A 12760-nucleotide genomic window follows, 5' to 3' on the forward strand; every position below is an offset into this window, starting at 1 on the left:
ACCCCTACCTACAGTATACTGCTGCTACTGTCTATTATCTATCCTGTTGTCTAGTCACTTTACCCCTACCTACAGTATACTGCTGCTACAGCTCTGTCTATTATCTATCCTGTTGCCTAGTCCCTTTACCCCTACCTACAGTATACTGCTGCTACTGTCTATTATCTATCCTGTTGTCTAGTCACTTTACCCCTACCTACAGTATACTGCTGTTACTGTCTATTATCTATCCTGTTGTCTAGTCACTTTACCCCTACCTACAGTATACTGCTGCTACTGTCTATTATCTATCCTGTTGTCTAGTCACTTTACCCCTACCTACAGTATACTGCTGCTACTGTCTATTATCTATCCTGTTGTCTAGTCACTTTACCCCTACCTACAGTATACTGCTGCTACTGTCTATTATCTATCCTGTTGTCTAGTCACTTTACCCCTACCTACAGTATACTGCTGCTACTGTCTATTATCTATCCTGTTGCCTAGTCACTTTACCCCTACCTACAGTATACTGCTGCTACAGCTCAGTCTATTATCTATCCTGTTGTCTAGTCCCTTTACCCCTACCTACAGTATACTGCTGCTACTGTCTATTATCTATCCTGTTGTCTAGTCCCTTTACCCCTACCTACAGTATACTGCTGCTACTGTCTATTATCTATCCTGTTGTCTAGTCACTTTACCCCTACCTACAGTATACTGCTGCTACTGTCTATTATCTATCCTGTTGTCTAGTCACTTTACCCCTACCTACAGTATACTGCTGCTACAGCTCTGTCTATTATCTATCCTGTTGTCTAGTCACTTTACCCCTACCTACAGTATACTGCTGCTACTGTCTATTATCTATCCTGTTGTCTAGTCCCTTTACCCCTACCTACAGTACACAGCTGCTACTGTCTATTATCTATCCTGTTGTCTAGTCACTTTACCCCTACCTACAGTATACTGCTGCTACTGTCTATTATCTATCCTGTTGTCTAGTCACTTTACCCCTACCTACAGTATACTGCTGCTACTGTCTATTATCTATCCTGTTGTCTAGTCACTTTACCCCTACCTACAGTATACTGCTGCTACTGTCTATTATCTATCCTGTTGTCTAGTCACTTTACCCCTACCTACAGTATACTGCTGCTAGCTGTCTATTATCTATCCTGTTGTCTAGTCACTTTACCTACCTACAGTATACTGCTGCTACTGTCTATTATCTATCCTGTTGTCTAGTCACTTTACCCCTACCTACAGTATACTGCTGCTACAGCTCAGTCTATTATCTATCCTGTTGTCTAGTCACTTTACCCCTACCTACAGTATACTGCTGCTACAGCTCAGTCTATTATCTATCCTGTTGTCTAGTCACTTTACCCTACCTACAGTATACTGCTGCTACTGTCTATTATCTATCCTGTTGTCTAGTCACTTTACCCCTACCTACAGTATACTGCTGCTACAGCTCAGTCTATTATCTATCCTGTTGTCTAGTCACTTTACCCCTACCTACAGTATACTGCTGCTACTGTCTATTATCTATCCTGTTGTCTAGTCACTTTACCCCTACCTACAGTATACTGCTGCTACTGTCTATTATCTATCCTGTTGTCTAGTCACTTTACCCCCTACCTACAGTATACTGCTGCTACTGTCTATTATATATCCTGTTGTCTAGTCACTTTACCCCTACCTACAGTATACTGCTGCTACTGTCTATTATCTATCCTGTTGTCTAGTCACTTTACCCCTACCTACAGTATACTGCTGCTACTGTCTATTATCTATCCTGTTGTCTAGTCACTTTACCCCTACCTACAGTATACTGCTGCTACTGTCTATTATCTATCCTGTTGTCTAGTCACTTTACCCCTACCTACAGTATACTGCTGCTACTGTCTATTATATATCCTGTTGTCTAGTCACTTTACCCCTACCTACAGTATACTGCTGCTACTGTCTATTATCTATCCTGTTGTCTAGTCACTTTACCCCTACCTACAGTATACTGCTGCTACTGTCTATTATATATCCTGTTGTCTAGTCACTTTACCCCTACCTACAGTATACTGCTGCTACTGTCTATTATCTATCCTGTTGTCTAGTCCCTTTACCCCCCTACCTACAGTATACTGCTGCTACTGTCTATTATCTATCCTGTTGTCTAGTCCCTTTACCCCTACCTACAGTACACAGCTGCTACTGTCTATTATCTATCCTGTTGTCTAGTCACTTTACCCCTACCTACAGTATACTGCTGCTACTGTCTATTATCTATCCTGTTGTCTAGTCACTTTACCCCTACCTACAGTATACTGCTGCTACTGTCTATTATCTATCCTGTTGTCTAGTCACTTTACCCCTACCTACAGTATACTGCTGCTACTGTCTATTATCTATCCTGTTGTCTAGTCACTTTACCCCTACCTACAGTATACTGCTGCTACTGTCTATTATCTATCCTGTTGCCTAGTCACTTTACCCCTACCTACAGTATACTGCTGCTACAGCTCAGTCTATTATCTATCCTGTTGTCTAGTCCCTTTACCCCTACCTACAGTATACTGCTGCTACTGTCTATTATCTATCCTGTTGTCTAGTCCCTTTACCCCTACCTACAGTATACTGCTGCTACTGTCTATTATCTATCCTGTTGCCTAGTCCCTTTACCCCTACCTACAGTATACTGCTGCTACTGTCTATTATCTATCCTGTTGTCTAGTCCCTTTACCCCTACCTACAGTATACTGCTGCTACAGCTCAGTCTATTATCTATCCTGTTGTCTAGTCACTTTACCCCTACCTACAGTATACTGCTGCTACTGTCTATTATCTATCCTGTTGTCTAGTCATTTTACCCCTACCTACAGTATACTGCTGCTACAGCTCAGTCTATTATCTATTCTGTTGCCTAGTCACCTATATTTACATATCTACCTCAATTACCTCGTACCCCTGAACATCGACTCGGTACTGGTACTCCCTGTGTATAGCCATGTTATTACCTCGTACCCCTGCACATCAACTCGGTACTGGTACTCCCTGTGTATAGCCATGTTATTACCTCGTACCCCTGCACATCGACTCGGTACTGGTACTCCCTGTGTATAGCCATGTTATTACCTCGTACCCCTGCACATCGACTCGGTACTGGTACTCCCTGTGTATAGCCATGTTATTACCTCGTACCCCTGCACATCGACTTGGTACTGGTACTCCCTGTGTATAGCCATGTTATTACCTCGTACCCCTGCACATGGACTCGGTAATGGTACTCCCTGTATATAGCCATGTTATCACCTGGTACTTCCTGTATATAGCCATGTTATCACCTGGTACTTCCTGTATATAGCCATGTTATTACCTGGTACTTTCTGTATATAGCCATGTTATTACCTGGTACTTCCTGTATATAGCCATGTTATTACCTGGTACTTCCTGTATATAGCCATGTTATTACCTGGTACTTCCTGTATATAGCCATGTTATTACCTGGTACTTCCTGTATATAGCCATGTTATTACCTGGTACTTCCTGTATATAGCCATGTTATTACCTGGTACTTCCTGTATATAGCCATGTTATTAACTGGTACTTCCTGTATATAGCCATGTTATTACCTGGTACTTCCTGTATATAACCATGTTATTACCTGGTATTTCCTGTATATAGCCATGTTATTACCTGGTACTTCCTGTATATAGCCATGTTATTACCTGGTACTTCCTGTATATAGCCATGTTATTACCTGGTACTTCCTGTATATAGCCATGTTATTTTGACTGGTTATTGTTATTCACTGTGTTTCTATTTTTATTTTATATTTATTATCTTTAACTCTGCATTGTTGGAAGGGGACCCGAATTGCCTGACGATTCAAACTGAATTCTTCTGCAGTTCTATCATTCGCTACATACTTCAGTCTGAGACTGCCATCATTTAGCGTTTGGCTAGGAGTTTGGGTAGCTAGGCAACCGTAAGTAAGCATTTCACTGTTAGTCTACACCTTTTGTTTACAAAGCCTGTGACATACAATTTGATGTGATTTGCAGAAAAGGTCCTAAGAAAAGTTATATCTATGATGTCATCAGGAGTACCGATGTGCCCCTTTAACTCAAAAATCTGAAGTACCTGCAGCATTCCATGAACTCCTGCACACCATTATAATCAACAAGTTGTCATTCAGCCACTTCTACTGACCGGTAAATTATATATGATAAAGTATAATTAACTTTATGTACAGTGGGGAAAAAAAGTATTTCGTCAGCCACCAATTGTGCAAGTTCTCCCACTTAAAAAGATGAGAGAGGCCTGTAATTTTCATCATAGGTACACGTCAACTATGACAGACAAAATGAGATTTTTTTTCTCCAGAAAATCACATTGTAGGATTTTTAATGAATTTATTTGCAGATTATGGTGGAAAATAAGTATTTGGTCAATAACAAAAGTTTTTTAATACTTTGTTATATACCCTTTGTTGGCAATGACACAGGTCAAACGTTTTCTGTAAGTCTTCACAAGGTTTTCACACACTGTTGCTGGTATTTTGGCCCATTCCTCCATGCAGATCTCCTCTAGAGCAGTGATGTTTTGGGGCTGTCGCTGGGCAACACGGACTTTCAACTCCCTCCAAAGATTTTCTATGGGGTTGAGATTTGGAGACTGGCTAGGCCACTCCAGGACCTTTAAATGCTTCTTACGAAGCCACTCCTTCGTTGCCCGGGCAGTGTGTTTGGGATCATTGTCATGCTGAAAGACCCAGCCACGTTTCATCTTCAATGCCCTTGCTGATGGAAGGAGGTTTTCCCTCAAAATCTCACGATACATGGCCCCATTCATTCTTTCCTTTACACGGATCAGTCGTCCTGGTCCCTTTGCAGAAAAACAGCCCCAAAGCATGATGTTTCCACCCCCATGCTTCACAGTAGGTATGGTGTTCTTTGGATGCAACTCAGCATTCTTTGTCCTCCAAACACGACGAGTTGAGTTTTTACCAAAAAGTTCTATTTTGGTTTCATCTGACCATATGACATTCTCCCAATCCTCTTCTGGATCATCCAAATGCACTCTAGCAAACTTCAGACGGGCCTGGACATGTACTGGCTTAAGCAGGGGGACACGTCTGGCACTGCAGGATTTGAGTCCCTGGCGGTGTAGTGTGTTACTGATGGTAGGCTTTGTTACTTTGGTCCCAGCTCTCAGCAGGTCATTCACTAGGTCCCCCCGTGTGGTTCTGGGATTTTTGCTCACCGTTCTTGTGATCATTTTGACCCCACGGGGTGAGATCTTGCGTTGAGCCCCAGATCGAGGGAGATTATCAGTGGTCTTGTATGTCTTCCATTTCCTAATAATTGCTCCCACAGTTGATTTCTTCAAACCAAGCTGCTTACCTATTGCAGATTCAGACTTCCCAGCCTGGTGCAGGTCTACAATTTTGTTTCTGGTGTCCTTTGATAGCTCTTTGGTCTTGGCCATAGTGGAGTTTGGAGTGTGACTGTTTGAGGTTGTGGACAGGTGTCTTTTATACTGATAACAAGTTCAAACAGGTGCCATTAATACAGGTCTGTGCCATTAATACAGGTCTGTGAGAGCGAGAAATCTTGCTTGTTTGTAGGTGACCAAATACTTATTTTCCACCATAATTTGCAAATAAATTCATTAAAAATCCTACAATGTGATTTTCTGGATTTTTTTCTCTCAATTTGTCTGTCATAGTTGACGTTTACCTATGATGAAAATTACAGGCCTCTCTCATCTTTTTAAGTGGGAGAACTTGCACAATGGGTGGTTGACTAAATACTTTTTTCCCCCATAGAGGTGCTGCCATAACAACCACGGGACCAGGTAGCTCAGTTGATGGAGCATGGTGCGCACATGACTGTAAGTTGTTTTGGATAAAAGTGTCTGCTAAATGGCATAATTACATTGAATTATACTAAATTAGGTAGCCTACGTGAAGCCCGAAACTAATGCATCTTCCTCTAAAAGGGCAGGAGAATACCAACATGTACATGACAACACTTCATCTATGAAAGGGCTCCTGGGAATCAAATTAATTAAGTGAAGTTGATGCTTTAAACCATTTCACAGTCCTTTGCTTCTTCCTTTTCTTGAGTTTTAACTTTACTTCTATGGTAGCACCTGCCAAAGCAGAGTTGGTTTGCAGCTCTCTTAACGGGACAATCAACCTTTTTCACCGCAGAACGTTCTACCCTAAACAGTTAGTGTGGGTAGCTGATAAATGGTTGGGTCTTTTTTAAAACCAGGACAGACTACAATGTTTTTCTGAGTATCCAAATACAAATAATATTGTTGCGGTTTTCGATCTGCAGGGTTTATGCATTGGTTTCAAGGGAGCACTTTGATTCTGACCCCATTAAAAAATAGGAACGTTTAAAAAAATTGGTGTGAGTAAGGTCTGAAGCTGCCATGACAGTTAACGGTTGCATCAAAATATGTTCTTAGTCAACTTACCTGGTAAAATAAGGGTAATTAAATGAAATAATTTCCCCTACTTACAGGTACTTTAAGTTTGTGAGGTCCTTGAAGGCCTCTGGGTGAATGTATGACAGGCTCCTGATACTCCTTATCTCTCTGTGACACACACACACACACACACACACACACAGACACACACACACAGAGAGTAAAATTAATGTGATGCGCACACACTTGAACAACAACCAACATCACAGCACACAGTCCAAAATGTCCATAATGTTACTACCATGTTACCAGTGCCAAACACATTTCTACCATCCTGGAACGTAGGCTCCAAGACTATGCATAATCACCCAGGAAGAGAAAAGATTGGGTTGGATCAGTTTATCCCCGCCCCTGTTTCAGTAAAAAGCTGAGAGATGGGGCTGGAGAAATGCAAACACTCTCAAATTCATAGACAGAACTATGGATGCAAGGAATGACCATCCGTGATACCCGAATTATAGTTTTAATCATGTTTTGAGGCTATATAGTGTTTGTTTACATTTACTTTGGTTACAAACATTGGAGTAAAACAAGCTTATATTTTGGGTCCTGATTGTGTACGACAGGTGAACTAAGCTCGTGGCATTTATAAGTTATATTAATTAAGAATCATTAATTTATAAGTAAAAAAAATTGATGTAGCAACTGTACATTGCCCCTTCAGAAGACGCATTTCAGATGAATGTATTCAGTTGTGCAACTGATTAGATATCCCCCTTTCCTTTCCCTTCCCTTAAGCCACAACCCAGAGTCTGTCCCTGTCTGCTGTGGCTGTTTGGGAGACTAACCATTCAAATCACAACAAAAACAGCATCTGTGCAGGGCCGGACTAACCAAATCTGGGGCCCTGGGCAAGAACATTTTAGAACCCCGTCTTCTTGGTGGCAGAAATAAATGTTTGCTGTTTAAAAACTACATTCCTGCAATTCTACACATTTAGCCTTCGGGCGGAGAGAAAAATGTGTAGTTTTGAAGCTTATATTTCCTGCAGTTTTACACATTTTGGCTTGTGCCTTTTTATTATGCTGTCTGTGGATGCCCCCTGGAGGTCGGGGCCCCGGGCATGTGCCCTGCGTGCCCGGTCGGTAATCCGGCCCTGCCTCTGTGCCAGCCGTTGAGAATTCATGTAAATGCATGTTTAGTTTTTTGCTATATTTATTCAGTCTCTTGTTTGGTCGTGTAATTGATATTTCTCTGTCTAAACCTTTCAGGCTTAACAGCGGTTGTTGACTCAGCCACCTCCTGTTCCAATTCCAAACCACATGGCGGGGCTGCAGTTGGGCTAAAACACAAACTCTGGCTCGTAGATTTGAGGCTCAACATGAGCTGCAACCCTGAGCTGAGGTATATAGATGTATGAGATAAGAGAGAGAAGGGTTCTGAAGAAAAAAAGGGGCGCTGTTCAGGGCCACCTACCCTACTTACATGTGGATAGCCTTAGGTAGCTTGTGAAACGAGTGCCTCTCCAGACTCCTCAGGCTTTCATCATCTGAGATGTAACTGATTGGAAAAATATGGACATGGATGGATATGGAATGGAAACTTAGAATCTTTTCACTGCAAGACCAGATGGGATTGTGTACAGTCCTGTGCACACATAGAACTCAAATACACTGTAGTAGAACCTAGTTCCAGCTGTAAATCCATCCCTGGCTATTCCCCTGTAGGCCCTATGGAAGTGTATGGAAGTGATAAAATCAATGACAGGCTGTTCAGTTCTATGATATTATACCTTTACCACTACAGATATAACATAGTTATTTGCATGTGGATATGTTACAAACAATAACCTACATGTGAGAGATGTTGACCAAGTTGGCGAAGGCATCCTGAGATATGGAGGTCAGTCTTGTCTCCACAAGCCACCTGTTGTGATAATACATCAATAATACATTGCATTGTATAGTGCTTTTCATTTTATTTGTGTTGTGTGTATAAATTACTAGTTTTCACATCTCCATAATCTCTCTGCAACACATTATTATATACACTACCAGTCAAAAGTTTGGACACACCTACTCATTCAAGGGTTTTTCTTTATTTTTACTATTTTTTACATTGTAGAATAATAGTGAAGACATCAAAACTATGAAATAACACATATGGAGTCATGTAGTAACCAAAGAGTGTTAAACAAATCGAAATGTATTTTATATTTGAGATTCTTCAAACAGGTACCCTTTGCCTTGATGACAGCTTTGCACACTCTTGGCATTCTCTCAACCAGCTTCATGAGGTAGTCACCCGGAATGCATTTCAACTAACAGGTGTGCCTTCTTAAAAGTTAATTTATTTCCTTCTTAATGAGTTTGAGCCAATCAGCTGTGCTGTGACAAGGTGGGGGTGGGGGGTATGCAGAAGATAGCCCTATTTGGTATAAGACCAAGTGCATATTATGGGAAGAACAGCTCAAATAAGCAAAGAGAATCAAAAGTCCATCATTGCTTTAAGACATGAAGGTCAGTCAATACGGAACATTTCAAGAACTTTGAAAGTTTCTTCAAGTGCAGTCGCAAAACCAATCAAGCGCTATGATGAAACTAGCTCTCATGAGGACTGGCACAGGAATGGAACACCCAGAGTTACCTCTGCTGCGGAGGATAAGTTCATTAGAGTTACCAGCCTCAGAAATTGCAGGCCAAATGTATACAGAAGATAGCCCTATTTGGTATAAGACCAAGTGCATATTATGGGAAGAACAGCTCAAATAAGCAAAGAGAATCAATAGTCCATCATTGCTTTAAGACATGAAGGTCAGTCAATACGGAACATTTCAAGAACTTTGAAAGTTTGTTCAAGTGCAGTCGCAAAACCAATCAAGCGCTATGATGAAACTAGCTCTCATGAGGACCGGCACAGGAATGGAACACCCAGAGTTACCTCTGCTGCGGAGGATAAGTTCATTAGAGTTACCAGCCTCAGAAATTGCAGGCCAAATAAATGCTTCACAGAGTTTAAGTAACAGACACATCTCAACATCAACTGTTCAGAGGAGACTGTGTGAATCAGGCCTTCATGGTCGAATTTCTGCAAAGAAACCACTACTAAAGGACACCAATAAGAAGAAGAGACTTGCCTGGGCCAAGAAACACGTGCAATGGACATTAGACTAGTGGAAATGTGTCCTTTGGTCTGGAGTCCAAATTTGAGATTTTTGGTTCCAACCGCCGTGGCTTTGTGAGACGCGGTGTGGGTGAACGGATGATCTCTGCATGTGTAGTTCCCACCGTAAAGAATGGAGGAGGAGGTGTTATGGTGTGGGGGTGCTTTGTTAGTGACACTGTCAGTGATTTATTTCGAATTCAAGGCACACTTAACCAGCATGGCTACCACAGCATTTTGCAGCGATATGCCATCCCATCTTGTTTGGGCTTAGTGGGACTATAATTTGTTTTTCAACAGGACAATGACCCAACACACCTCCAGGCTGTGTAAGGGCTATTAGACCAAGAAGGACAGTGATGGAGTGCTGCATCAGATGACCTGGCCTCCACAATCCCCCGACCTCAACCCAATTGAGATGGTTTGGGATGAGTCGGACCGCAGAGTGAAGGAAAAGCAGCCAACAAGTGCCCAGCATACGTGAAAACTCCTTCAAGACTTGTTGAAAAAGCATTCCAGGTGAAGCTGGTTGAGAGAATGCCAAGAGTGTGCAAGGTGGCTATTTGAAGAATATCAAATATAAAATATATTTTGATTTGTTTAACACTTTTTTGGTTACTATATGATTCCATATGTGTTTGTTCATAGTTTTGATGTCTTCACTGTTATTCTACAATGTAGAAAATAGTAAAAATAAAGAAAATCCCTGGAATGAGTAGGTGTATCCAAACTTTCGATTGGTACTGTATTTTTTTTAAAAATCAACTTCATATCTAATTTAGTTATCTGCAAATACAAATTAATACTACAAAGTATTCATTGCTAACCCAAAGTAACTATTGACTGACCTGTCAAATCCGTAGACATTATATAGATAATAAAAACATATTTTGGGGCTATGGGATGATGGTTACTGGTCAGTGTAGATCTGTAGAGAGAGATTGTTCTCTCGACGTAGTATCCAATAGAAGCTGGATCCATTAGATTATACCCATTTAGAAGATGAGAATACCTTCTATGTACGTTGGGTAATGATAATGACAGTTAGTTGCGCTAAGCCCATGAGGCAAGAGTCAATGGGTAAATAGAAACAAATGAAATCACTATTTAACATATTTTTTTAATCCCAGACTCTAGCTTTAAACTAAACCCCACTAGCATGTATTATTCGTTGTATGTCAATTAAGTAAACTTCTATTTTACTGAGATATTCCTTTAAATCAGCATCACTTCGACTGACTGACATGTCATATAAAAAGAAAGAGAAGAAAGATATGGAAACGTGTGTACTTACAACTCTTTGGTGCTGGGATGGAATGCAGGTAGGACGTCAGTTTCGAAGCATGACACTGTTTTCGTACTTTCCCATTTGGTGCAGTCGCAAAAAGTTGGGCAAAAGTCGATATTGTCAGTTGTATTGACCGCTGAAGCGATGAACAGTATAAACATACGAATAATCAGATTCATTTTCAGATATATTATTCAATGGATATCCTCTTCACTTGTAAAAAGCCAGAGCTAGACAAGTTTCATTGTTTGGTCATGCGTCAAGCTTATGAACGCATATTCGGCATATTAAAGTTGAATTTCCACTGTCGAGGTAAATGAAAGGTGTATTCGCCCGTATCGCGCGTCTCATGTAGACATGTCCTCGAAGCCCTCCAAGTTAAGTCGATGTCAAAATTGATATTGATGCGGTGCGGGGGCGTTTCTTACATCTGAAACTTGCGTGCGTTGAACATGGCTGAATCACAACGCATGGGGGAGGAGAGTTATTTTTATAGGCTACATAGCCTGCTATGTTGTATTCTGACTTTTCGGGATTTTCAATGAAAGCATGGTAGGTAATTTATTGGGGATATATAGTTCCAAGAATATTTTCATATAGGACAGATTGTAGGATCTGGGGCCAGGAGATTAGTAAATTCATACGAACGAACCATCCAGGGCCCAGTTTCCGGAGAGTTTCCGGAGAGCGATGGATTTTAGGTTTACGAGTGTTTTAACCATGCATTGTTAAAATAACGGCCGAAGACGTCACACCCGTTTCCCAAACACCACGCAGTGCATTCGTTACAAACGGAAACTTAACTGTGTCCTTACAGGAGCTGTCCAATGCTGAAAATGATTCCAGAATATAGGCTAAAGAGCAAGCTGTAGCTCTTTAGATGGCTATTCAAAGTTATATTTTTGTTTTATCTTTATTTATTTTTTAACACAATACAGTTTTACCACCAAGAGAATAAATGTTATGTAGCCTATTACGTATTTGTTAGCAGTATATGTTTGCCTTGTGTTATGTATTCTAAGTATTTTGTCGTGCTATTTTCTATGCAATGTTTGATTATGTAAACTCTGAATTTCTTCAGTTTGTGTAAACTGTGAGCAAGAATGAATAAAGTCAAAGTCGTTCGTTCTCTATAGAAAATATCAACGTGACCTAAAAATAGAATATGATGACAACGGTTTTCGTAATTGCTCAACAAATCATTGTAGGCTAATCGCAGGCAGGAATTGAGCTTCAGGTAGTCCTACAGATATTCTACAATTAAATAATAAAAAATGACTAAACATGAAGTAGCAAGTTAAGTGTTGCCAGATACCTAATATGTTGACCTTTAGGTTATCGGTTAGGCTACAGTGAAATACATGAGCTTTTAGATAATAGTAGCCTATAGGCCTAATAGATATGAATACTGAAGTGGCTCAGATGTAGCCAAATGGCTTAATACTAGGTAGGTCTATCGATTGCATATACACAATATATACAAAAGTATGTGGACACCCCTTCAAATTAGTGGATTCGGCTGTTTCGCCACACCCGTTGCTGACAGGTGTATAAAATCGAGTACACAGCCATGCAATCTCCATAGACAAACATTGGCAGTAGAATGGCCTTACTGAAGAGCTCAGTGACTTTCAACGTGGCACCGTCATATGATGCCACCTTTCCAGCAAGTCAGTTCGTCAAATGTCTGTCCTGCTAGAGCTGCCCCGGTCAACTGTAAGTGCTGTTATTGTGAAGTGGAAACATCTAGGAGCAACAACGCCTCAGCCACGAAGTGGTAGGCCACAAAAGCTTACAGAACGGGACCGCCGAGTGCTGAAGCGCGTAGAAATCGTCTGTCCTCGGTTGCAACACTCACTACTGAGTTCCAAACTGCCTCTGGAAGCATCA

At 40.9% G+C, this 12760-nt stretch overlaps 1 long non-coding RNA gene across 1 annotated transcript; it reads right to left on the reverse strand.

Moving 5' to 3' along the window:
- Window positions 1-7905: 7905 nt before the first annotated feature.
- On the reverse strand, window positions 7906-11305 carry LOC121544453. Its single transcript, XR_005996121.1, has 3 exons — window positions 10877-11305; window positions 8275-8346; window positions 7906-7980 (listed from the first exon to the last, which is right to left on the reverse strand). It is a non-coding gene; the product is annotated as an uncharacterized LOC121544453 (long non-coding RNA).
- Between the last annotated feature and the right edge of the window lie 1455 nt (window positions 11306-12760).

The sequence above is a fragment of the Coregonus clupeaformis genome, chromosome 29, assembly GCF_020615455.1.
Source record: "Coregonus clupeaformis isolate EN_2021a chromosome 29, ASM2061545v1, whole genome shotgun sequence".
Taxonomy (NCBI): Eukaryota; Metazoa; Chordata; class Actinopteri; order Salmoniformes; family Salmonidae; genus Coregonus; species Coregonus clupeaformis.